General features: G+C 35.6%; 2 protein-coding genes across 4 annotated transcripts in view; one reads left to right on the top strand and one right to left on the bottom strand.

Annotated features, from left to right (window-relative positions):
- CMSS1 (cms1 ribosomal small subunit homolog) overlaps positions 1 to 27,581 on the bottom strand; it is a 431,391-nt gene that overhangs the window by 67,846 nt on the left and 335,964 nt on the right. The window lies entirely within an intron of this gene.
- Positions 1 to 27,581, top strand: part of FILIP1L (filamin A interacting protein 1 like) — a 356,414-nt gene that overhangs the window by 1,330 nt on the left and 327,503 nt on the right. Inside the window, exon 2 of one of the 3 annotated variants that reach the window (XM_074214317.1) lies at positions 187 to 322. The exons of the other annotated variants lie outside the window; for them this stretch is intronic. The gene's annotated coding sequence lies outside the window, so the exon portion shown is untranslated. The remainder of the gene's footprint in view (positions 1 to 186; positions 323 to 27,581) is intronic. 3 annotated transcript variants of the gene reach the window in all.

Here is a 27,581-nt window from a genome sequence, read left to right as displayed (position 1 = left end):
TTATTTGAAGAAATTGCCACAGCTACTCCTATCTTCAGCAACTTACTATCCTCACCAATCAGCAGTCATCAACAAGACAAGATACTCCACTAGAAAAAAAGATGACTCGCTAAAGGCTCAGATGATGCTTAGCATTTTTTAGCAATAAACTAATTTTTAAGTAGGACATGTTCTATTTTCTTTTAGACATTACTACTGCCCATCTATTAGACTACAGGATAGTGAAAACATAACTTTTATATATATACACTGGGAAACCAAAAGAATTCATGTGATTTACTTTATTGTGGTGGTCTGGAAGCAAATCTGCAATTTCTCCAAGGTAAGCCTGTATTTTATTTAGGCCTTAATTCAAGGATTCATGGTTTCATCTGTGGAGGTACATTTCACTAAACCAGAAACCCTCTCCCACCCTCTCCCAACCTTAGTAAAAACACTTTATAAGTTGTTACCTCTGAAAAAAAAAGAAAAAGTCATATCCTGGTGATGAGCTCTCTGATAACGAGCATCTTAAAAATTTGGCTTGATTGATTTTTGAACAAATGACACAGTCTATAGTCAAAGTCTCTTTATCCTGGTAAAATTTACCAGAGTTTGTATTCTTGGGGCAGAACTCAGAGACACTTCCAACCCACAATAAGCCAAAAGAGTAAAAGTTAAGTCAAAAGAAAGGTTTAAATTATAGGCTATATTATTATCTTCTTAAAAGTAGGAAAATACAACAAACTCTAGTTTAGAAAATAATGCTTTTTTCCTCATTTGAAATTATTAAAGAACAATTCAAAACCATGACTGAGATGGATGAAGTTGGGTAGCTACAGTAGGTGGGAAATGCATATATGGTGGCTATTACTGTAGAGTCAGATTTTAACAATGTTGTATGTTGCAGAAAGCTGCAAAAAGTCAACAATAAAACACAACAATTCAATACTAATATTACTTTGTACTTTGTAATATATCATTTCAGTAGAGTACAAACTCCCTGGGGGCAGGGACCATTCCAGCAATTAATACAATACCTCCTTGCACAAAGAAGGGGTTGAATAAAATGTTTATTGAATTGTGCTGAATTATTTGCTGTTCAGATGAAAAGTCCTGTCAACAAGAATTCAGTAAATACCTACTAAATGCCAGTTCTGAGAAGGGTCAGTCATCAGTGAATAATCATCTGTACATGTAAAGCATGTTTTAAAAGAAATGAATATAAAAACATTTAAACTGGGAGGCTTCCTTAATCATCTTTCATCTCTCTCTCTCTCTCTCTCTCTCTCTCTCTCTCTCTCTCTCTCTCTCTCTCTCTCTCACACACACACACCAAAGTCTAGAGTATGAAATTGAGAATATGTAATTTAACACTTGATGAAGTGATGATGATGATACCATTGAGTTGCAGAATGCCATATTAAAAATGAAATCCCCTTTTGCATGGATGGATCCCCACAAACTCATTAGAGTATAGGTGCTGGGTATGCTCAAAGGGAGTGAGTACTCAAATGAACAATATATATAGGCTGAGGACTGAGAATACAAAATACAAATACAAGAAGAAAGACAAGCCCTGCCTTCAAGGAGCTTACATGTTAACAGAAGCAGACAATACATAAGAAGGGAGTTGAAAAGGAAATTAGTCACCTCTACAAGTAATGGAATGCCCTTCAAACAAATGCTGGTGATATTTGTTTGAACTGGCCCTCTGAAGTACTTTTCAAATCTGAGATCCTGCAATCTTTTATTTTTTCTTCTGCTCATAGTCTTCTTTAATATCAAGTTTGTGACTCTCCTGTAAAGTCTATGAATATTTTTTAAAAATCCACAAAATTCTTTATATGGTAAAAACTATTGCAAACTACTTTAACAATCCTAATTTTCATAGCCCTGTGCTATTTCCATTTCCCCTAAAACAAGGATGTAGGGCTATTAGGTCAGTTCTATTCTGAAGAGTTTTTTTTTGCCTTTTCCATAATTTGTGCTCCATAGAAAGAAAAAAATTAAAAAAAACCCCTTTTAGATAAAAATACATGGAGAGTAAGGTAAATGTTAGACACTAAGAGAATGTAAAATGTTTTCAACAGTTTTGATGATGTTAAATTCTATGTGAAATTCATTTTTTTTAAATCATGTGCTTGAAATTTCACTTGGTAGAAAACATTTGACTCCAGACTGGATGTTTAGAACACTAGCTCTCCAAGTAATCGGAGGACCCTTGAAAATTCCTGAAATGCATAACATAAAAATATTAGGTATTCTAGTACACCTATAATACTAATATAACAATACTAGTTAAATAATAATAACAACAACAACAACAACAACAATGACAACAATAATGGGTAACCAGGAGTCAGGAATACCTGGGTTCAAATTGTTTCTCAGACACTTAATAGCTGTGTGACCCTGGACTAATCACTTTAACCCTGTTTGCCTTAGTTTCCTCATCTATAAAAGGAATTGGAGAATGAAATGGCAACCCATCCCAATGTTTTGCCAAGAAAACCCCAAAGGGACCATGAAGAATTGGACAAGACAGAAAAGACTGAACAACAACAATTAATAATAACTGTATATTAAAATACTCTTCTCTTTTTTTAACTAGCTTTGTGTGAGGTCAGATTTTTTCCAAATAATTCAATGAAAACAACATGACATAAAATTGAATGTGGAAGCTGATAATAAGAATTTAGCATTCTTATAGCATTCTGTTTTTCTTTTAGGTATGATCCATTTTTCCAATTTGGTTTCTGCTATTTTACAAGAAGATTATTTGATCAATAGTGGTCTTCCTCAATGATGTCATTCAACTAGAGACAGGGATCACTGAACTGTACATAAAGATTAGTTGCATACTGGCTTAGAAATAACATATTAACATAGTCTATGTACTACTATATTCATTTTGCTAAATATTTCCCAATTATATTTTAATCTGGCTTCCATGAGCAGCCTATTTGATACCTATGATATATCTGATTTGTGGAGCTTTTTATTATTAGTGAATCTAAGAATAATTTTTTTGCCGGTTGCTTCATATGATGAGGCTTTATTTTCTGCTTCCTTCTTGTCCCCCCCTCCAATCTCTCTCTTTCTCTGTCTCTCTTTCATTTTCCTTCTCTTCAGCTCTCTCTTTCATTTTCCTTCTCTTCAGCTCTCTCTCTCTCTCTCTCTCTCTGTTTATTAAGCAACTAGCCTGGTGCTTGACCCTGGAAAGTTAAAGATAACAATGAAACAGTTCTTGTCCTTACTTTCTGTTGGGGAAACATCATGCAAATATATACATAAGTATATCACAACATTCAAAGTAAATATAGGGCAATTTTGCAGGGAGGTATCAATATGTGAGGGGAAATTTAAAAAAACACCTTATGTAGGAGTTGGCATATAAGATGGTTTTTGAAGGAGGCTGTGGAATGGAATTTTTTTTCTGGAAGGGAAGTCAAAAATTGGGAAAACATCTTCTTTAGAATCACATTATTCAGTTTCTTTGACCCATAGACAAAGTTCAAGGAACAAGCTAAGAACTAAGGATGAATAGGCATTCTAGTCTAAATATTGGGGCATTCCTTTTGGGAGGCTAACATTTCCTTTCAAGGCTACAGGAGGTTTAGACAAGTGACTTAACAAGTTCTCCTTCTCCAGAAGACCGAACAAGACAGGAAGTCCCCAAGGAAGACAAAGATGAAAAAGTATAGTTCCTTCCATGGTTGTTTGGGACTTAAACCTGTGCTTTCAGGTTCAAATTTGACAAGATGTCTCTTAATGATCTGTCTTAAAGAAAGTCATTGGGATACATGAAAGAGATTAAACAACTCAAAAAATAGCAGTGATTATTTAGATTTTTCTAACAATAACAAGTGTGCACAGTAGTAGCTTCAAAGCTATTTTTTTTCAACTGAAGGATTGGGAAAACTTTAAAGAGTTGTGGAACAGTGGTAATAGTAAATGGTATGTGTATTCTGTAATTGAGATGAGTATGCCTCTTTTGTATCTCTTGAAAAGTCTCTCCTCTGAGTGTTTCAATGAAGGCCAAGACTTTGGGTTCATTTCTCTTGGATGAAGGAGTGAAGTATGGTAGATTGAATAGGATGATCTTCAAGGGGAGTAGGGATCCTCAAGGGAAAAAAAGTTTGATAAATACTATTTTAGGATCTATAATTCTCCAGCTGACCTGAATTGCCACTAGAAAGTTTCCTGGTGGAACCAGGACTCTTGAGGTCTATTTCACCAGCCTTAGTTTCTTCTGACCCCTATGTACTATCTGAGTGTTACAGTGATTTAAAATTTTTTTTTAACAGGAAATTTTTTTTTTAGTTTTTGCAAGGCAAATGGGGTTAAATGACTTGTCCAAGGCCACACAACTAGGTAATCATTAAGTGTCTGAGGCCTAATTTGAACTCAGGTCCTCCTGACTCCAGGGCCGGTGCTCTATCCACTACACCACCTAGCCTCCCCTAAACAGGAAAATTTAAAGGGGGGGAAGCATTGGCAGAAAGATGATGAAACACTTTAGATATATTGAATTTAAAATGTATTGAGCATATTCAGTTCAAGATATCTAATAGACATTTGGAAATGGGAGCCTGGGAGGCCAGCAAAGTGATGAGGACTGGATAAGCAGATTTGACAATCATTAGCATAGATATGATAATTAAATTCATGGGAACTGATGAGATAATAAAGTGAAATAGTTTAGAAGAAGAGAAGAGGTCCAGGAAAGAGCCCTGTGAGATACTCATGACTAGCAGTCATGGTCTAGATGAGGATCCAGCAAAGGAGAATGAGAAAGATTGGTCAGGGATAACTCCAAGGTTGTGAATCAAAATTGATTTATAGATTTCATACTATGTTAATCAATTCTCAAAGAGTTATTTTATAGAATTAGACAAAAATTCTAAAAAATCATCTGGAGTGGTAAAAATGAGAGGACATAGTGTGTGTGGGGGAAGGGATAAAAAGCACTTGACAATACAAAATCTCAACTATATTTTAAAATAAAGTTCAAAGCTAGTTAACCTTGTTTAAAAAAACAGAAAAGAAGATCAAAGGAACAGATTAAGAAGAGTCAGGAGAAGTGAATGAATAAAGTAACTGGGTATTCTCTAAATCCAAGAACACAATCTCCTGGGGGAAGAACATCTGGAAAAAATAGAGGGTAGTTTGACAAAAAAAAAAGTTTAAGACCAAAATCATTTAAAAAGAAATAGGAGAAAGGAAGAAGTTTTTCATGACAATTCACAAACAAGTTAGACATAGAGGACAAAGGAGACAAATTTTGAGTATATAAAATTTAAAAACTTTTTGTATAACCAAAGTCAATGTAAGTTAAACAAGAAGAAAAACTGTGAACTCATAAAAATCTTTGAGAAGTTTGAAAACTAAGATAATAGGAAACTGGTGCCTAAAGATTAAAAACTATTCTCTAATAAATGAGTGATCAAAGGATATTATGTTTTAAAAAAATGCAAACTAATAAATACATATTTTTTAAAGGTGCTTCAAATCACAAATAATAAGAGAAAATCCAATTATAACAACTCTGAGGTTAAAGAGTACTAAGTGTGTTCTAGAGGTAGACTATTTCTGGTATTTATTAGATTGCTGAATTTGGGTCAAAGAGAGAAAGGTCCAATATAATGAAGTATTTGTAATACAAAAGGTTTTTGTAAGGCAAATGGAGTTAAGTGACTTGCCCAAGGCCACACAGCTAGGTAAGTATTAAGTGTCCAGATTCCAGGGACAGTGCTCTATCCATTGAGCCACCTAGCCGCCACTACACAAAACTTTTGAGGTAGCAAAAAACAAAACCCCAAAATAAACAAAATAAAACAATCCCTGAAAATAAAGTAGGTGCCCATCACATAGAGAATGACTGAATAAAATAGGTACCCATCACATAGAGAATGACTAATAATAGAATATTATTGTATTATTTTGTTTTTCTGTCACTTTTTAGTCATGTCTGATTCTTTGTGACCCCATTTGAGGTTTTCATGAAAAAGATACTGAAGTGGCTTGCTATTTCCTTCTCTGGTTCATTTTCCAGATGACTTGCCCAGGGTCACACAAGCTAGGAAGTGAGACCACATTTGAACTCTGGAAGATTGATCTTTCTGAGACCTGGAACTCTATTCACTGTGCTTTCTAGCTGACCTTTTTATTGAATCATGAGTAACAAAGAATTCTGAGAAACAAGGGAAAAACTGAGGCAGAGCAAAGATTTCAGAATCAGAAGAATATACCTGACTATTATAACGAAAATATAAATATTAAAAGACAGCTGATCTCAATCAGTCAGCAAATTAATATTTTATCAGAGGCTGCTAATCTTGGGTATATAAAGAAAAACAAAAAATCTGACTAACCTTGGTCCTAGAGAACAGGTGATGATATATACTTCCCTCTTCTCTACAGAAAGGTAGGTGAATGTGCATGGAAAATGCCAGATGTCGGTCAGTACTGCTTAACTGTTCTTTGCTACAAAATGAGTTCTGTTAAGAATTGGAGATATGTAGGGAAATTGGTGGTGTTTAAAAAAAAAAGGATGGGGGGAACCCACTTAAAAAGCACTCACAAATTTTAAAAGACATGAGTTCAAGAGTTAGCATTTACATAGGAAATCTTCATGTGAATAAAAATGGTCACAGGAAGGGTTCTTGGGACTGAGACTGTAACTTCCTCAAGAATCCCTGTTGACTGTAATCTAGTAACAGATAGATAAAGAAGTAGCTGTTTTCAGTATGTGAAACTGATGTTGTGACTAGTTGTACACACACTAATCTTTTGTTTCAGCTGCTCTGAACTTCACTAAGTGAAGCTATTTTAAGATTGTTTGGTCAGAGAGCATGTGGGGCTGGGGCCTTGTTCTTTATATTTTAGTTTCAGAACTGAAGCAGGTGCAGTGATTAGTTTAAAATTTAGGAAACTGTCAATCTCCTTCAAATCCACAGGGGAAAGTAATTTTATAACAGAGCAAAGGAACAACCACCAGTGTGAACTAGGGGACTTGTATTTCTTTAAAATATTATTAGTATTGTTATTATTGCTTGAAAACAGCGATTTCCCCTTGAATTGCTATCTGGATAAATGGGACATTTTATTTAAAATTCACAAGAAAGGGAGATTAAAAACTATTTGGTGGAGGCAGAGCTTATACCATATATCATTCAAGTTTTCTAGCAAAGCTGTATCAAAACAGAAGAATCCAACAGGATAGCCCTATCACCGTGATCCATCTCCCTGGAAAAGAGATCATTCATTCCATCAGTTAGGAATAATACATTGTAAAACACAGGATATGGGAAAATAGGTAAAAAATAACCACCTGTTATTTATGATCTGAACATTTTTCTACATATCCTCTCTCAAATATGAAAGCTTTCTTTTATTTTTTGGGAAAAAGAAAATAAATTTCAAGTTTATGTTGCTTGGATAGAAGAATGAGAAAAGCAATTTTGAAGAGTTTTAAAACTATAAAATTCTTGGATGATAAGTGACTTGAGAAGATCACTTTAGTCTAGTCCCATCTTTGAAAAGATGAAGAAAAATGAATTTAAGATGAGTTATGTGACTTTTCCAAAGTTACAATGGGTTATGTGACTTTTCCAAAATCACAATCAGCAGAACTGAGAAAAAGATCAATTTAACAAGTATGTTCAACAAATATGCATATTTCCTTATATATAAAATACAAAGGTTGTATATTAAATCATGATTCAGATATGGAGCATGCTTTTTAAAAGGGCATATTAAATTTAACAAGACTTTGTTAACACTTTTTTGCTTTTTTATTCCCCTCCTGCTCATTTGCATGTTAAAAGTTTCAGTGATGTTTTTCCTCTGCTTTTTTGCATTACTGTTACTACTCATCCACTACCTCTGAGATTTCCCCCTATACATTAAAGCACCCCTTTGTAACAGATAAGTAAAATCAAGTAAAATAAAGTCATACCTGTAAGGTATGTAAGTAAGGCATACCTGAAAATAAATGCCATCTGTACCTCTATGTCAAATGGTAGCTCATCATCACTCTTCCAGAGTTATGACTGCATTGACACAGATGGGCAATTATAAAAGAGGAAGGAGGGAAATCAAATCCCTCCAATGCAGGACCTTACAATCCAAAGCCATTCATAGAAATACAATGTAAGTTTTCTGAATAAGCACAATACCTAAAGACTGATGTTCCTAAAATACAGATAGACTATGTATTTGAAATTAAATGGATAAGAGATAAAGAAGGATGTAAACTGGTAAATAAATGATTTCTTCACATTCACTCTGCTATATCACCAAAAGAATCTGATAGGGGCAGAATATGAAATGTTGGGTAGAATATGAGCCAACTTCAAGACACAAAGTATTCTGAAAACTCCTCTCTGACTGCTATTGATAACAGTAATGCATATTATGCAATACACCTTACTCAAAGGTCAGTCCCACCCCTAGGAAAAAACATATAAGAACTATTTAAAAGGGGAATGAGTTTACTGCATCAATGGTCTTCCATTAGTGGAAGGATTATCACTTGTTAGCTCTCAAAAACCATAATTTTTGGCTGATTTCTCTACATAGGAGGAATCTTTCACTTAATCCTGCTGAAGAACTAGATCTAGGTTCAAGCATCATCTTTATAGAAAGGAGAGAGAATCTCCTTTGTAAATATAAAAGATGTTAAAATGTTTCCCCTCTCTCTTGGGAAACACTATCCTTTAAAAGATATTGTTTATGTAATCCTACGGACTCTCTACTCCGTTGTAAAATTTCAATTGCATAATTAGAACTACAGGAAAAATAATAATTAATGACAAGAATACAATGGATTCTAAAAGGACAATAATATTTCAAAGCACATGTCAAATTTGCAAAATAAGAAATGATTATTCCTGTCTAGCAATAATTATTTGTGGAACAAAAGCTTGTTTAAAAGGTAAAGCCAAAGGGTAACACACTAAATTATAGCTTTTAAAATAAGATATCTCTCTTAATCTGGAAAGAACCAAGGCATTGTAAGGTGTATCATACTAAGTGGTTAGCTCAGATCTCATAGTCTTCACATGCATATTGTTCCTCTTATGTTTAAGATAGTATTATGTTCAAATTATGGCACTGTGTATAATTTGCCAGTCCAATCCATTTCAAATTAAACAATATGACTAAGAAATAGGGATAATAGAGTGTACTCTGTAGGAAATAGTAACAATAATAATCATAGTAGTTAGAACTTCCAATGTACATCTACAGTCATTTTTCTACCTGATTTTAAAAAAAAATTCTATTCTTTTGGTAACACTGCCTTGACAGTTCATAGAATTCCTATCTCATTCTCCACAGTGACTGTTCCAAACTTATTTTATTTCTGTTCACATTTACAAGAAAATGATCACAATTACAAGGAAATTTTACCAAGACTACTGATTTGACAAAACTCGTCCTCAATTCTCCTCCTTTTAGCTTCATTACCTACTTTTTGCTTCCTTATAAAATAGAAGAAATAGAATCCACTATTTCTAATTAAGGCAGAATCCCCTACCCTTGAGAAGAATGTGAAGGCAGTGTGGCCTGAGACTTCAAAAGAAAGAAAAAAATGTTTAAGAACCTTCCAGTTTTCCACTCTTTATCATCCTCTTTATCTTTTGTTGGCTTGGTGAGTGTTTCTCATGTTTCTCTCCTTGCTTGTTCGGTCAGTCTCTCTCTCGCATCTCTTTGAATGGCTTCAGCTATCACTTCCACATACAACTTCTGGACACAGATTTTTCTCTTCATCTCTGATCTGTAGATTCCCATTTCTAACAACTCCAACCCATCTCTACCTAGAAGTTTCACTGGCATTCTAAACATATAGCTTTTTTTTTATTTATTCCACGTAGACCACGTCTTTTAAAAGTCTGTGTACCTCTGTTCTCTTCCCTGTTTAATCTATCCTCCATATCACTGACAAATGAATCTTCCACATACTTAAATCTGACTATTAAAAAAAATAATCTTCACAGACTGCCAAATCCTTTGTCTGCTATTGGAGAGCCATCATAATCTGTCTCCGCTGTGTTTTTCCAGGCATCTCATTTGAACTCCATGTATATTTTATTCTGTTGCCTCATCATTTTTGTACTTTCCCACTTCCATGATTTTTGCTCATGTTGCTTTCTGTGCTAAGAATATCCTCATTGATATTCTTTACCTGTAGAATTCATACACTACTCTAAAGCCTAGCTACCTCCCTGGTACCTTCCACTATCTCCAGGGAACTAACTTCTTGAACTTCCCTCAACCCTGGGTTTTGTGGTTCTACTGCATTGTTCCCTCAAATCCAATTCTCTTGCATCATGCTATCACCTCTCTGATGCCATGGTCCTCTTCAAGAATGAAGGAAAAACATTAAATGAATCCCATTACGAGACTCCAAGTTTAAAGAGAGCAGTGACCAGGTCTTGCTTCAACTTTCTGATTCTTCCAATGTCTAGAATTCTTTATAGAAACAGCAAATACTTAATATGTTATAATTAATTAAAGATGAACTTTAATTATCTGGCCATTTTGGTATCTCCAGATCTTTTCAGGCATAGATTTTAAATCTAGACCCATTATATTATAGAAGAAGCTGAATGGTGACTGGCATAAAAGTCATTTAGGCTTTAGGCCCTCATGCACAAACCCAATGAACTGGATATTTTATAAAACTGGATCAGATTCAATTGAGAGTCATAATGACTTTGTTTCTGTTGTTGTTCAGTTATTTTTCAGTCATGTCCAACTCTTTGTGATTCCATTTTGGGGTTTTCTTGGCAAAGATATTGGAGTGGTTTGTTATTTCCTTCTCCTGCTATTTTACAGAGGGGAAACTGGGGCTAATAGGGTTAAAGGGCATGCCTAGGGTTACACAGCTAGTACAGATCTGAAGCTGGATTTGTTCTCATGAAGATGAATCTTTCTTATTCCAAGCCCAGTGCTTTAGCCACTGTTCTACCTTACCGCAAAATGACTGCTGGTACTCAAATGAACTTAATATTTCTATTATTTACCCTGATTACCTGGAAACAGTGACTAAAGATTGTTAGGGCTATTCTTTTTTAGTTTTTTTTAAGTTAAAAAAAGCTTATGTTTCTTTACCATCCCAAAGTCTCCCTTCCCTCCCATTTCCCTCCCTACCCATGCAAAGTTTACTAGCTGCAATATGGGAGTATTCTGAAAGACACTGAGTTGAAAGATGAGTAAGGGTTGCATGCAATAATAAAATATTCTTCTGAAAGTTGTATGTCCTGTATATGGCCCCCAGAAGTCCTGGAAAATTAGATTTTATTCTGGATAAAGCAATAAATGCTGCCATTTCTACCAGGTGTATATGGTTTTTACAAGGTGTCATTCCATATTGTTGTAATAATCTAAATGGCCCTATCAGTGCCATATTCACATACATTGAGATAGATAGTTATGACATTCCCATGGGGCTCATGTTTAGAACTGCTGGTATGTAACTGCCTCACTTTCTTTTTCCCAGTTTTATCTTCTTCCCAGTCTTGAAAGAGAGTGCTATTACCTATTGCATAAATGAGTCCCTCCTTTGTGTCCAATAATGCATTTATACAATGCAGAATTTTTGAATGAACTTACTTTATTCCTTAACAGTGTACAGTGATTGAAAAAAATGCTGGCTTATTAAAAAAAGACTAAATCTACAACCAGAAAAATGTTCTCTTCTGGGGAATATTCAATGAAATTCTACTAGGCTCAAAAAGTAATTTGTCTTTTCTATCATATTACTGCAACAAGGTAAAATATAATTTTGTTCACACATTTTCTGGTATAATCTATTTGAGAGCAGAACAGACCCAGGGATCAATTTAATAAAAGATCTAAGTTCTATTCTTATTTCTACAAATTGTTCCACCTAAGGCTACTCTAAGATTTTGAAGCTTTAATTAAATTATTTAAACAGATAATATTTGGGGTCAGGCAGACAAACAAGTTTAGAATCTGAAAGAAAGTTGTCTAGAAAGGAAAAGGCAGCAGATTAAAAATTAAAAGAGAATTAAATATAAGGAAAATTAAATGTAAGGAAAATAATATGGAAAAATAATGAAGGAAACTTCATGCTTAATATGCCTACTTCATTTTAAGATAAGAACACTGGGATCAGAACATTTCAATTAGTCAGTCAAAAATCATTTATTAAGCACCTATCCACGGGTCTGACACATGGCTTCCTCAGAGAATGGCAAAGCCTGGACTAGAGCCTGGATGATCTAGATGCTTTAATTTCTAAGGTTCCCATATACATTACCAATTTGACTATGATGATATGTAGGAATTCCTGTTTTAAATATGGTCAACTTTTAAACATGGGATAGTTTCTATGGTATTCTTTCAGTATTCTATTCTTTCATCAAGTATTGTACTAGGGTGCTAGATACCATTAAGAGAAGTATGAGGTACAATGTCCGCTTACTAAAAGTGTATGACTTACTTGTAGGAAAGAGGAATCTCATTTACAGAGTGTGGAAAGTGCCAAATGAGATCACAGAAACATGAGAAATGCTATATGGCTCCAACAAGGGCAGGATCACTAGGATGATCAGTTATAATAATGTTTGTTCTTTGTTTTTGAAGAAGACCATGACATCAAGGAAATAATAAAATGACAAGCATGTGAATTGGATTTGAGTGAAGGTGATGTTGTGCTAAGTCACCAGCTTTACTTTCTCCTCCAATGTCTTCTGGGTCTAGAGGCCAGATATGAATTAAGACGACTGGAGATGGCTCTAGATGAGGCAATAATGGGTAAGTAACTTGCACAAGGTCATACAGCTAGTAAGGGGCAAATTTCCGAGACTGGATTTGAACTCCTATCCTCTTGAATCCAAGGTCAGTGCTCCATCCACTGTGCCACCTAGCTGCCCACAATGATGATCTGCTAAGGCTTCATGTAAGAGAGGGCATTTGAGCTAGGTTTTGAACAAATGGATAGAATTTACATAAGTAGCTATGTGGCAAAGTGGATAGAGCACTAGGTTTGGGATTAGGAAGCCCTAAGTTCAAAAATAGTACCAAACATTTCTTAGCTGTATGATCCTGAGTAAATCATTAAACTTTTGTCTGCCTTAGTTTCCTTAACTATAAAATGGGGATAATAATTGTACCTATTTCACAGGATTGTTATAAGGATCAAGAGATGATATTTGTAAATCACTCAGTCCAGAGTCTAGCATATAGCATGTTATGTAATGTATATAAATGTATATAATATATGCAAATATAAATAAAATATAATAAATGCTATTTATTATAACATCATCATCATCATCATCTAGGCAGAAAACAAGGGAGAGAACATTTGAAGTTGGGATTATGAGCCAAGAAACCAAGGCAGGAAACTCTAAGGCAGGTGAAGTACAGGGATAGTTTTGCAAAAGGGCAAGACATTTAACCTTGTTTGCCTCAGTTTCCTCATCTGTAAAATGAGCTGGAAAAAGGAAATGACAAACTACTCCCAGTATCTTTGTCAAGAAAACCTCAAATGAGGGTCACAAAACTGGAACACAACTGGAAGACAAATGAATGAAGAAATGAAACTTAGTTCCACTTGCAAGTGGATGATCAGTAAAAGCTTCATGTGCATGAAATGACTGTTCTTAAAGAAAGTGGATTATAAGCCTATAGATTTACAATTATAAAGGAACTTAGTGATCATTTTTACAGATGATGAAAATGACTCAGATCAGGGAAGGGACTTGCCCAAGGTCACACACATAAATGGTTGAACTAAGGCCTTCTGACTCCAATTCTAGCTAACTTGTATTCAATCCTAAGTTTGGCAACTTGAATTAAGAAGATAATTCATTAAAAGAATTATATTTCAGTCACAGACTTCTTTTAAACAGGGATTCTTTTGCCTTCTTTACCTAATCTGGGCTGCTGAAATGCCATTTGATACAGAGCCACCAGTGTGAGATCACCTTCCTCCTTCCATCTCCTCACCTTCCATCTCCTCATTTTCTATCTAGGGTCCCAGGTCCTATTCAGGCGTGGAATAGAAGAGCTACCTCACCTTCTTCTTCAATCTCCTTGCCAATTTCCCCTTTTCTTTACTCTTCCTGATTGAAGGTTGATCATCTCTGTGCCTTCCTTCCTTCCCTCATCACCGCCTCTGTGGGAGGAATCTCTGCTTTAATTGTTAAGACCCGCATCATGCTTCCCAATGGTGTTGAGTCAGTCCCCCTTTAATATTCTCACTTTTCCACAAAGTGCTGACATCAATTGTCTGAACTGGGAATCACAAAGTACAACCTTCAGTGAGATAGAGAACCATTAAGTCTTAGAGTCTGGCTAAGATGCATCTCAAGGTCTGCCCTGCATCTCTGTCATGCAACTACCCAGAAACTACCACCTGAATTATCAACACCCCCTAAGAACCCCGGAGCTTTAGCACCTGTCCCACTGCTACACCTTTAAAGAGTTCTGGGCTTTTAAGTCCATTGTGCTTTTGAATTTTCATATACACATATATGTATATGAGAGTTCAAATATATATTTTATATATATGCATATACATATATATATAATGTGGATTCATATATATATGTATATACATATATATATATATATATATATACATACACACAAATATGTTTGTATATGTGTGCTGTCTTTCCAATTAGAGTGTGAGGTCATTGAGAAAATGGGCTGTCTCAGTTTTCCTCTTGGTATCCATAGTGCTTGATGCACTTAAAGGCTTTACAAATGCAATTTCATTCATGTATTACTAACTACATTCAAGAGGTAGAAAACAGAATGGTGATTAAATGTTAAAGTGATAGGTAGAGAGGTGACATTAGAACAATGGTATGGGTTACTGAACAGGGAACTCATTTTTAGACATGCCTCATGAGATTGCATCATTTTGACCCAGGAGCTGTTTTTCATTTCTACTTTCCAAACTACCTCAATGCAGGAATTAATGACCCAACCTCAGACCATTAACTCAGACAGTCATTAATCTCTGGGAAATGCCTTGTCACTACTGCTTAAAGAGTATATAAGGGAAAAAAATGTTGTGCTCTAAGCTAAGCCTGGTTAACCATACTGTTCTTTAACCATTTTGTTCAATGATTACCGAGCTTTCAGAAAGTTTGTATTTGGTCAGAAGAGCAGAACATCTTAATTACAAGATCTGCTTTTTAAAGCTGTGAAGTTGAAGTTGCTGCCTTTTTTTGGGGGGGGGATTAAAATAGGGAACATTATTTTAGTGAAAATTGAACTGATGGGTTGTTTTTTAAGGTACCTAAAAAGACATTGAGAATTTTTGTTTCTGTTTCTTAATATATTTGTTATGCTCTCAGACTCAGTTTATTGGTACCTTTGGGGGAGAGTATTTATTAGGTCATACCACACTTTTATATTTAAAAGATTTGTGACCTAGACCAAGATAAGATCAAAATGGGTACAGGATTTAGATATAAAAGACAGTATTATAAGTAAACTAGGAGAACAAGGAATAGTTCACCTGTCAGATCTGTGGAAAGGGAAGCAGTTTATGACCAAGGAGGAGATGGAGAACATCATTAAAAACAAAATGGATAATTCTGATTACATTAAATTAAAAAGCTTTTGCAAAATCCAATATAACCAAGATCAAAAGAAATGTGGTAAATTGGTTTACAATTTATTTTTTTTAATTTTTAATTTTTTTTAGGTTTTTGCAAGGGAAATGGGGTTAAATGGCTTGCCCAAGGCCACAAAGCTAGGTAATTATTAAGTGTCTGAGATCAGATTTGAACCCAGGTACTCCTGACTCCAGGGCTGGTGCTTTATCTACTGCGCCACCTAGCCGCCCCTAAATGTGGTAAATTGGGAAATAATTTTTACAACTAGTATTTTTGACAAAGGACTCATTTCTATAATATACAGAGAACTGAGTTAAATTTATAAAAACGCAAGCCATTCCCCAATTGACATATGGTCAAAAGTATATATAAAAGGCAATTTGCAGATGAGGAAATCAAAGCTACCCATGGTCATAATGAAAAATTGCTATAAATCATTACTGATTAGAGAAATGCAAATTAAAGCATCTCTGAGGTACCACCTCACACCTCTCTGATTGGCCAATATGACCAGAAAGGACAATGGTTAATGTTGGAAATCTGGGACACTGATACATTGTTGATGAAGCTGTGAACTGATTCTGGAGAGCAATTTGGAATTACACCCAAAGGGCAATAAAAATGTGTGTACCCTTTGATCCAGTAATAGCTCTAGTGGGTCTATACCCTGAAGAGATCATGAAAAAGGGTAAAAACCATCATTTGTACTAAAATATTCATAGAAGTTCTGTTTGAGTGGCAAAGAATTGGAAATAGAGGGGATGTCCATCAATTAGGGAATGGATGAACAAATTGTAGTATTTGTACATTATGGAACATTACCGTTCTATTAGAAACCAGGAGGGATGGGATTTCAGAGAAGCTGGGAAAGGCTTGCATGAACTGATGATGAGTGAGATGAGCAGAACCAGAAGAACACTGTAAACCCTAACAGTAACATGGGGGTGTTAATCAACCTTAATGGACCTGCTAATTCCATCAATGCAATAATCAGGGATAATTTTAGGGTATCTGTGTTGGTGAATGCCATCTTTATCTAGAGAAAGAACTGTGGAGTTAAAACAAAGACCAAAGACTATTACCTTCAATTTTTTAAGAAAAAGGTTGTCTTATGTACTACATAATTTTTTTTAAGGTTTTTGCAAGGCAATGGGGTTAAGTGGCTTACCCAAGGCTACATGGCTAGGTAATTATTAAGTGTCTGAGACTGGATTTGAACCTAGGTACTTCTGACTCCAGGGCTGGTGCTTTATCCACTGCGCCACCTAGCCGCCCCTGTACTACATAATTTTGCTACCTCTAATATTTTATTTTTTCCTCAAGGATATGTTTTTTCCTCTCAGCATATTCAATCTTGATCAATTCATAGCATGGAAACAAAAAAAAAAAGATTTGTGATTTCTTCGGTATGGGAATTTCCTTCACTAACACAGAAGAATATAGACATTAAAAGTTATGAGTTCATAAGTGGGAGCAGCTCCCTCCCACACTTTAGCAGATGGTCTTTATGAGTTTCAGTGGCCAAAAAAAAAAAAAAGTGACTGGTGGTTGATCTTTCACTAGAAATGGTTCTCTATAAACTCTAAGTTAGATCTTGAATGGCAGAACCAGGTACAAAGAGGAAATATTTTTAAGGCTCTTTTACATCAAGTTGGGAATGATGGTTATTTTCACCACCCCAGTTCACCTGGGTTAATACACAGAAAATGGAGGGTCAGAAATAAATAAGATGGTCATTTGCAGAACTGGTGAAAGAGTACCAACTGTAATGCACTGCACTGTCTACTGAATGCAAGGCTCACTCTGATTGCTTTTTTCTATTACATCCTGAGAAGATACACATTTGCCAACAATCATGTTTACTCCAAACCGCTGTCCTTTAGTCATAAAAATGGTCAATTCTTAACAGTAAAATTTATTAAAGATATCTAGTAATTAGTCATTAGTGATACACACACACACACACACACATATACACCATATTAAAACAGAAAATGGTATTTCTAAAATTGAATTTCCTCTTCTGTAGCTGGTCTCCTCTAATTTCCCCTGTTCACATCTCACTTTTCTAATACTTAATCAAACTAGCTCATAACTAACATTCCAAGAACTCTTTCTTTCTTACAATTTTTATTGATTTACATGTTACTAAAATAGTCTTGTAAGAGTTAACACAACCCTCCCTTCCCCCCACAAAAATAGAAAAACTTCATAAAAAAATAAAGTGATAGAAAGAAAAAAATTGTGCTTCCATTTATGTTCAGATACCATCAATATTTATTCTTCTGGGGTGGACCACACTCTTTATCATAAGTCCATCAGAGAAATTGCTTCCATATTTTTCCCATAATTACTATTGCTTATTATATTTCCCTCTATTCATTCCTCCCCACTCCCATTTATTCTATTTTCTCTCTCTTTTTCACTTTATCCCTCCTCAAAAGTGTGCTATGGGCAGCTGAGTTTACAGTGGACAGAACACAGGCTCTGGGGCCAGGAGGACCCAAGCTCAAATCCTACCCCGGACACCCAACAACCACCTAGTCCTGTGGTCCCAGGCAAGCTAGTCAATTCCACCACCTTGCAAAAAAAAAAAAGTGTGTTGGATCTGACTGCCCTCTCCTCCCCTTGTCTCCTTTTCTCCCATCCTCTTCCTCTCCTTTTTTCCTCTAGGGTGAGTGATTTCTATACCCTATTGAGGGTGTATGTTATTTCCTCTCTGAGCCATTTCGGAAGGGAAGGAAGGCTCCCTCATTTTCCCTCACCTCCCCCATTCCACTCTATTGCAAAAGCTTTTTCCAAGAAGCTTTTTCTGATTGGCCTTAATTATAGAGCCTTTCCTCTGTTGATTATTTCCAAACTCTCCTGCATCTATCTTGTCTGTATATGGTTGTTTGTATTTCATTTACCCCCCTTAGACTGTGAGCAGCCTGAGAGAAGGGACTGTCTTTTGCCTTTCTTTGTTTCTCCAATCATTACTTAATAGATGTTTACTGCCTGACTGACTGACAGATGAGTTGTTTCTCCTTTGGTGGTTTCTATTTTTGCCACACTGGCAAATCACAGGTCCTTGAGGTAGTATTTTCTTCTAAAATATTTAAACATCTTGATTAGGGTAAGTGAATCTGAAATATAAATGACAACTAATGCAGTGAATGGACATGGTATGGCCAGTATGTCACATCATTTTGTCTCCTGAAGATTCTTTTGTTTGTTACTGCAGCAGAGATATCATAATTAACTAGCTCAGGGTTCTCCCAAAGGGAGATCAGGGTTTAGTAGTTGAAGGTGAGGCTGCACCTGGTTGGATATAGGGCCTCCCTCAAATCCCTGTCTTTGGGCTGCCAAGATTCCTAGGGGAAGGAAAGGGCAGCCAAAAACATATTACAGTTGTTCCCTCCTCTCTGACCCTATTCTGCTGCTGCCAGTGACCTGATGGCGTCAGACATATAAAAAGCAGGTCCTCCTCAAAAAAAGGTTAGAGAACACTAATCTAGAGACATGAACACAGTCAATGAGGTGTGGAAGTGGAAGCTTCCTTTAAGTTCCAAAGCACCTTACTAATGCAGCTGATAAAACAAGATAGTACAAGCTTTGGCAAGAATTATGCCTGTAATCTTTATTCATGGGAGGAGGGGATTTTATGTCAACTATTCTTGAATCATGTTTCCAATGTATTGAATACAAAGATGCTTTTTTTCCAGGAAAAAGAAGTCCTCTTATTTTTTTTGAAGTCCTCTTATTTTGAAGAGTTTTTGTTTTAAAGAGAGGGATTTATTGGGGCTGACTTTGTCTTAGTTCATTTTTTTTTTGGTTAGATTTCTCAGTTTGTAACAGGCTGAAAAAAATAACAACAACCCGATAATCAATCCAACTGTATTAATGGTAGACCAACATGAACTGTTCCCCAAATTTGACTCTTTCTGGCCTTTCCTTTCTTTTGTGTTAATTTTAGGTTTGTTTGTTTGTTTTGGCAAGGCAATGGGGTTAAGTGACTTGCCCAAGGTCACACACTAAGTGTCTGAGGCCACATTTGAACTCAGGTACTCCTGACTCCAGGGCCAGTGCTCTATTCACTGCGTTACCTGGCAGCTCCTTCTGTGTTAATTCTAAAAGGTTATTGATAACTTCTCTATCAGGTCTTCCAATCAATAATTCTGATTTAGGAATTGGGAATTTGGAAAAATAAATACAAAAAGAGTTTCACAAAATCATAGTAATACTGCCTTTGGCTCCACTCAGGGATAAAGCTGATGTCAAACAGTCCTAAGGACTAAACTCCTGAGTAGTGTCAGAATTAGATTGAAAATGTAATTGAGAAATGTTTAACAACATAAAAAGCAATTAATAATGTTAATTTGTGGTTTTCTAAGGCAATATGAGGCCTAGGAAATTTCTACTTGATAATACTGGTATAAAGTTTACCAAAATTAAAATTAGTGTGACCATCTCTGTCACTGTTTTTTGTTTAGCTGTTTTACAGTTGTGTCTTGTTCTTTGTAACATCTGAGGTATTCTTGGCAAAGGAGTGGTTTGCCATTTCTTTCTAAAGTTCAATTTATAGGCAACCAAGAGTAAGTGACTTATCCAAGGTCACACAACTAGTAAGTGTCTGAGGCCAGTTTGGAATTCAGAAATATGTTGTGCCACCTAGCTGTCCTTTGTTCTTTTCTCAAATTTGTACAAATATATGTTAAGGAATTACCATAAAGATGAATATCATACAGATTCTAATTATTTCAGATAACAGATGATAGAATCAAGACCATTTTAACTAGAAAGCACTGTCTGTAAATTTGAGTTAATCGTTATTACTTCACAACACTAGTAAATTATTGACTCATAAGAAAACAAGCAGAAAGGATTAAAAAAAATCTTTAGCCTTATCCATAAGATTTTCCTTGGTATAAAGTCTGTGCTTACCTGTAAGGACATCAGATTACTTTTCCCTTTTAAATGCCCTTCTCATTTTGTATTATCTTTCCCTGGCTCAGCCCTAAGGTAGGAGGGAAGGTTATTTTTGAAGAGAAGGCTTAACAACATTCTCTAAATTGTAGCTCTCTTGGCGAATATAATGAGGACATTGGAACAAAGTTCAAGGAAATGTCTTTAAGACATTTGGAATACAAGTAGATAATTGGAATACAAGTAGGTAATTGAAAAAAAATGGAAAAAACTGTAGTATCCTTAGATTTTATATCTGCTAATAAAATAGAATTCATGTGCTCTAGTTAAGTGTGATCCATGAGTTTTCCTACAAATACTTGCATGATTTTCAAATAAGATCTCATTTTTTGATAAAAGTTACAGAGATTCCTATCCATCTTTTTGCTCCCCAGTAAACATAACTGGTCAAGTTCCCCAAATTCAGCTTATTTATAGGAGAATTCATCTGCAAAACTCATAGCCAAGTTCCTTTCTCAGAGTTAGGATATTCATTTATCACAGTAGCTATTCCAGGGCCAAGGGAGAGAGGATAGATAGATATTGCATATATGAAAAACCAAAAATGAGATTTTAATTACCCAAAGATCATGAAATTCTAAGAGAAGCAATGTGCAGAAAATGTGCAATTTAAATTTTTTTCAGTGAACTATTTTAACCAGGTGTAATAAAGGTGAACAGTCTGTCCTCAGTGTCCATGTGCTCTCCCTTTCTCCACCACCCCTATATATGTCCCTCCCCATATATCAAAGCCTATAAGGGTCTTTCCCTCTTTTCTCCCATCAAAATCTTTTCTCAGAAAAAGAAGAGTTTATCAGTCATTTACAGCATATTTGTATGTTAAGTTTTTTCTCTAATTTGGAATGAAATGCTTCTCCCCAGTTAAAAGGATTTTAGGCATCAATGAATGAGGGGAGGTTTTGGGGGAAAGAGTCTCTCCCAACAGACACATATCAGTATCATTCTTTAACTTTCCTTCATGTCACCAGGCCAAGGAAATATGAACACTTGCCTAAAATACTTTCTGCTAGCAGAGCAATATCTAGTTCAAAGCATTTTCTTAGACATGAACTCAGTTGGCCTTCACAATAACCCTGTCTGTGTAAGTAGAATGGTGTTATTATGCCCATTATACAGATGAAGACATTGGGGCTAGAAGAGGCTAGTAAGTGGCAGTCCAGATTAAAAATTTAGACCACCCAGCTCCTAGACCAATAATCTTTATGCAATCTGACCCAATTATCTTCAATCAATGAACATTTATTAAATGCCTACTATATTGCTAAGTACTGGGGATTCAAAGAGGCAAATGACAGTCCCTGCCTTCAAGGAGCTTACAGATTAATGGATACCACTGGTGTTCTTCTCTTACTTCCTCTCCCCACTTAGATTTACATGGTCTCTAAACTAAATGTTAATAAAAAGGAGATAGCATATTTCACTCCACTTACTGGCTTAGCTTGCATTTTCTTTGGAAACACTCTAATTTGAGGAGTTGATAGGGTATCATGTGTCTATGATGGTCCCAAATGGCTGTCACCATCAGGCTATACATTAAGCTTTCAGGGATTTTTCTTAGAATAAGTATGTGATTAGATATTTGATTACCTCCGTTGTGGGTTCTAAAATGATAAATGTTGCTGTCTACAGCCCATACTAAGTAATTTCTCAGAACTGGAAATTGAGAAACCCAATACTGGGTTCAACTCTGAATTTGAGTTTTCTGATAAAGTCTCCAGAATGACAGTTCAAGTCCACTGCTGGTCACCCATGAAAAATGATCACTGGCAGAAACCTGAAGAACAGCTTCTAATAATAAGCAAAGAAAAATGAACAATATGGTTTGCCGAAGTAAGACTTTATCTAATTCCACATCCAGCCTTCCAACAGACTCCTATATTATCCACATGATGAATTCTATGTTATTCATCTGAATTTTCCATAAATGAAAACTATGCTACTCATAAGGTAACTCTACAACAACTATATGACTCAACCTTTTTCATTCAAAACTAAGTTCTATATTATTTTCAGTTATGGCAGTTTCTCAATTTGATATAACAGGAATTTATTTTCAGATAATGACTGAAATAGTTTTTCTATTTCTGCCCTATGTCAATGCTAAAATTCTTTAAAAGCAACCACTTAAAAATTTGGATTCTGTTTCTACTCACCTATTTGTGAGAGATCTTCATATAAGGTATCAGTCCTTCAATTGGATGAACATTGCTTTCCAGAATTTTTTAGTTATTTTGGCAAGGCAATGGGGTTAAGTGACTTGCCCAAGGTCATACAGCTAAGTAATTATTAAGTGTATGAGGCTGAATTTGAACTCAGGTCCTCCTGACTCCAGGGCGGGTGCTTTATCCACTGTGCCAACTAGCTTCCCCTCCAGAATTTTTTAGTAGAAGATACTATTATCCTTTAGGGCAACAATATGATAAATAATAGTAACAAGTAACTGGTACTAAGGTATTTATTAATTAATAACACTGAGAGGAAGATATCTGGGGAAAATATGGAGTAAAGGAATAGAGCTGGGAGATCTGGGACAAGCCCTGCTTCTAACATAGGTTACTTGTAATGACCTTGGGTAAACTGATGCTCTAGGCAGTTTTTCAAGCTGGCAGAAGTCAGATTAGTTACTAATCTCTGCATTGGTTGAAGGAGTTTCTTTGCTGAGTCCTTCTATAATAAGATTGGACAAATACAAATATACATATATAGTAAGTATATTTTAGAAGTATGTATATATGTATAATGCTATATGAATAAGCAGTGCCACAGAAAAATGATTTTAAAAATTATTCCCTTACATGAATGATATTGATGTATCTATAGTACATTCTTTTCTTCAACTGCCAGATGACCTTGAAGGACTTCTTCAGTGGGCTATTGTACAACCAGGGCAGGAAAGGCCAATGACTTGACAATATCAAGTTATTTCAGGGTCAAGAGACAAGGAAGTGACTTGCCCAAGGTCATGCAGCTAAGTAATTACTAAGTGTCTGATGGGGGACTATGAAAAACATTCTAATTTATATATTAGAATAGCTAAGTTGTCTAAAAATTAAATACTCACTACCAGACTATGTTGTTCATGGATAAAATTAAGAAAGCTAGTTAACATTTATCTTTGAATAAAAAGATTAAAGAAAACTTAATCTTTTAATACAAAGGAAGCTGTGAGGTGGTGCACAGGATAAACTGCAACTGTAAAATGAGCTGGAGAAGGGAATGGCAAACCACTACAGTAACTCTGCCAAGAAAACCCCAAATGGGGTCATGAAGATTTGGGCACAAGTGAACAACAATAAAAATAAACATAGGAAAATTGAACAAGGCTTTTGTCCTAGCAGGAAAAATAAAAGAAAATTAAGGTGAAGTCACTTATTTTGGCAACAGGAGCAATTTCAAATTCACAGGTTTGTCTTTTTTTAAATTGGGAAGCTATCCCATTTTGGAGACAATTCAAGAAGAGAAACTTAGAATTTGTATCAGCAGGGATTACTAAATCAGCAAAGCACATATCAAAGGGAATTGGTCCACAGAACCAATTCAAAATGTAATAACTTATCTTTAAGGTTTTCAAAACACTTTATATGGAGTCTCATTTAATGTCAGATAGAACTTTGTGAAGTAGATGATATTAGTATTATTCTTATTTTAGAATGAGGAAACTAAAGGGGGTGGTGGGAAACAGAGATAGTTGGAGCTTCTGTGTGAGTACATGAGCAGTCTCCTCTCAATTAGTGTAATTTCTTTAAAGTCAATGACCATGCCTGACTCCCAGATTAATAAGTGCTCTTTCTCATATATCATACTGACTTTTGAATAATATGGGAGCTAGAATAGTGGAAAATTGCTGAACAAAGGACCTTTTTTTTAAACTTCATACTTCAGTTTTTCTTGGTTAAATTATATTTTCTTATTTTTTTAGTTACCTAAAATATGAGCCTGAGATACCTAGGAAATGCTACTAGTGGAAAGGACAAGGGGCCTATGCAGGCAGGTCCTGTACAAAGGAAAATAGCAAGGCTTTAGTAAAAATGACAAAACCAAAATTGACAGATTGAACAGAAATTAATCATTGTCATCAAAAAAGGGGGGGAAAAATGCAAGCAGTGACACTTAAAATATGAATTTCCCTGTGTGTGAATAAGATGAGAATTATAATTTTGAGCAAAGTAATCTTGGATCCTCCAGTTCCCCAAGAACCTGAGTAAAGACAGGTGCTGAGGGGAGAGGCAGGAAATGAGGAGAGTAGGAAAATATGAATCTTAGAGAAGGTAGATTCTGAATTTCAAGCAACCCTATCCCTTGCCTGACACAGAATTTGGAATTATTTATCTTTGATTTTGAGGGAGGGGAGACTGAGAAAAGGTGTTTGCTCCAAAGGAAAAGACCTGAAACCTGAAATATTTAGACCTTATTCAAGGGGAGTCCAGTCATTGTTTGACATGATTGGTGGAAAAATCTTTATTTTCCCCCATTCCATCTATTCTCTGCCAACAATGGCAAAAACAGGAATTCAAGTGAGTCCAAATGAAAGGATTAACTGGAAAATTAGATAGCCAGTAAATTCTTTGAAAGTTGGAACCAAAGTCAGAACATGTTTATTTTCCTACTGACAGAATAATTTATGGAGCTTGTTGCTTAGGAATATGGCAGTATGGTAAGAATCAATGTTCTGCTTAAGTAGGGATCCCCCTTCTCACTACTTTGCTACCTGTCTCTTCTCATTTTCTAATCCTAGGTGATTTTTCTCTTACCAAGAAAAATAAAATGTTCTAATGACGTGTGTGTGTGTGTGTGTGTGTGTGTGTGTGTGTGTGTGTGTGTGTGTGTGTGTGTGTGTGTGTGTGGAGTGGCAGGTTATGAGACTATTTGTTTGAAGGTACTTTCTTTGGGACTGTAGTTTTTGGAATGATGACCTTAGGTTTAAAGTTACCTGTATAAGTCAGAGTTGCTTTCCAAACATGTGGCTTCTGGATAGGCTCAAATTTTCTTAAAATACATTGTGGATCATATTCTATGGAATGAGCAAAGTAAGGACTTGGTAGGCTTAGAGGGAGACATCAAATTCCCACAAGTTTGGACAATAATGGAAGTCCTAACAGACTTAAAGCATTCTCATAAAGCTAGTGGTCCAATAACTTATTTAAATGTCTTGTGAGGGGTCTTTTCTTAGAACTACTTTGGTCTGATCACCAGGACTCAATCTTGTCCCTCATGAATGTGTGTGTGTGTGTGTGTGTGTGTGTGTGTGTGTGTGTGTGTGTACACGCACATGTGGATGTATAGAATTTATGTGTGCTCTGAGGGATGACCCTAAAATATTTATAGGATTAGGAGAATAAAACTGTTTTCTAATGAGGAAAAAAACAGCAATGAATTCTCAGATATCAGGAGACACTCATTACCATGATCAAGAAAATGATAAAGAAACAATAAAAGTAATTTAGTTTTCTACTCCAAATAATTAGAAGTACTAATCACTTAACAAGAATTTAAATTTAACATGTTAATTCACAAAGACATTTACAGGAACAATGACTGGAAATTTCAAAGAGGAAAATCTTCCTCATATTGAGCCCAAATCTATCAAACAGTTATAGCTGCTCAAATCTGGAATGGGTTATGTCATGAAAGAGTGATTTCCCCCTTAGTGTAGGGTCTCCATCTCCAAGTGGTGGATAAGCACTTGTCAGAGATACCATAGAGGGAATTCTATTCAGATGTAGGTCTGTCTTAAACCCTTGTAGTCCTGCCCAGTTCTGAGATTCTGTAAAGTACATTCTAAAAAAAAAGTGTTTAGTAAATTACACAATCTTAGTAAATTTATACAACTTGTACAGTAAATTTCCTAGCATCCTTAAGTTATTCCAAATGCAACACAAGGAAAAGTGAGAACAGAACAATAAAGATATTAGCAACTTCTCTGGTAATATTTTCATAAATTAATTGTCTAGACCAAAAGGCAACAAAAATGTGCATACTTTTTGATCCAGCAATACCACTACTGGCTCTATACCCTGAAGAGTTTATGAAAAAGGGTAAAAACATCACCTGTGCAAAAATTTTCATAGCAGCCCTGTTTGTGGTGGCAAAGAAATGGAAACTGAGGGAATGTCCATCAACTGGGGAATGGTTTAACAAAGTATGGTATATGTAGTGAGGAACACTATTGCTCTATTAGAAACCAGGAGGGATGGGAATTCAGGGAAAGCTGGAAAGATTTTCATGAACTGATGCTGAGTAAGATGAGCAGAACCAGAAGAACACTGTACACACTAACAGCAACATGGGGGTGATGGTCAACCTTAATGGACTTGCTCATACCAACAGGGCAACAATCAGGCACAATTTTGGGGTATCTGTGATGGAGAATACTATCTATATCCAGAGAAAGAATTGTGGAGTTTGAACAAAGACCAAAGACTATTACCTTTAATTAAATAAAATGTTCTCCTATTATGTAATTCTGCTATATCACATATTATATGTTTCTTCCTTAAGTATATGTTTCTCTTATCATATTTAACTTAGATCAATGCATACTATGGAAATATGGAAATGATGTAAAGACTAACAAACTGCCTTCTGTAAGGGGTGGGAGGGAGGGAAGCAAGATTGGGGGGGGGGAGGAATTGTAAAACTCAAAATAAATAAAACCTTTCTAAAATTAAAAAAAATAATAATTGTCTAGAGTTAACGTACCCTCTTAAAGGCCCCTGGGATAAAGAGCCTAAAGGTGCCTAGGGATGGTGAGACATTCTTGGGAAGTATAATTAAGAGTGCCAGAACAAAATAGCCTATGTCCCTGGATATATTCCTCATTTCTTTAAAGGATGAAGGGGGCGGAGAGTAAGCCTGGGAGAAGGATGGTAAGACAATGGGAGACCTCAAGAAGCCAGGCTCTATAGTTAGGGAGAATGAATATTCCCCCTAGATGCCAGGGCCCTGGAGAAGCTGAACTAGTTAAGACTCTGCTGGGGGGAATTTTTTAATGTAAGCAAAGTCAGGAGATTTCAATCCTTAGCTTTC

Source organism: Macrotis lagotis, chromosome 1, assembly GCF_037893015.1.
Source record: "Macrotis lagotis isolate mMagLag1 chromosome 1, bilby.v1.9.chrom.fasta, whole genome shotgun sequence".
Taxonomy (NCBI): domain Eukaryota; kingdom Metazoa; phylum Chordata; class Mammalia; order Peramelemorphia; family Peramelidae; genus Macrotis; species Macrotis lagotis.
Note: the sequence above shows the minus strand (reverse complement) of the source record. Positions and strands in the feature narration are given on the sequence as shown.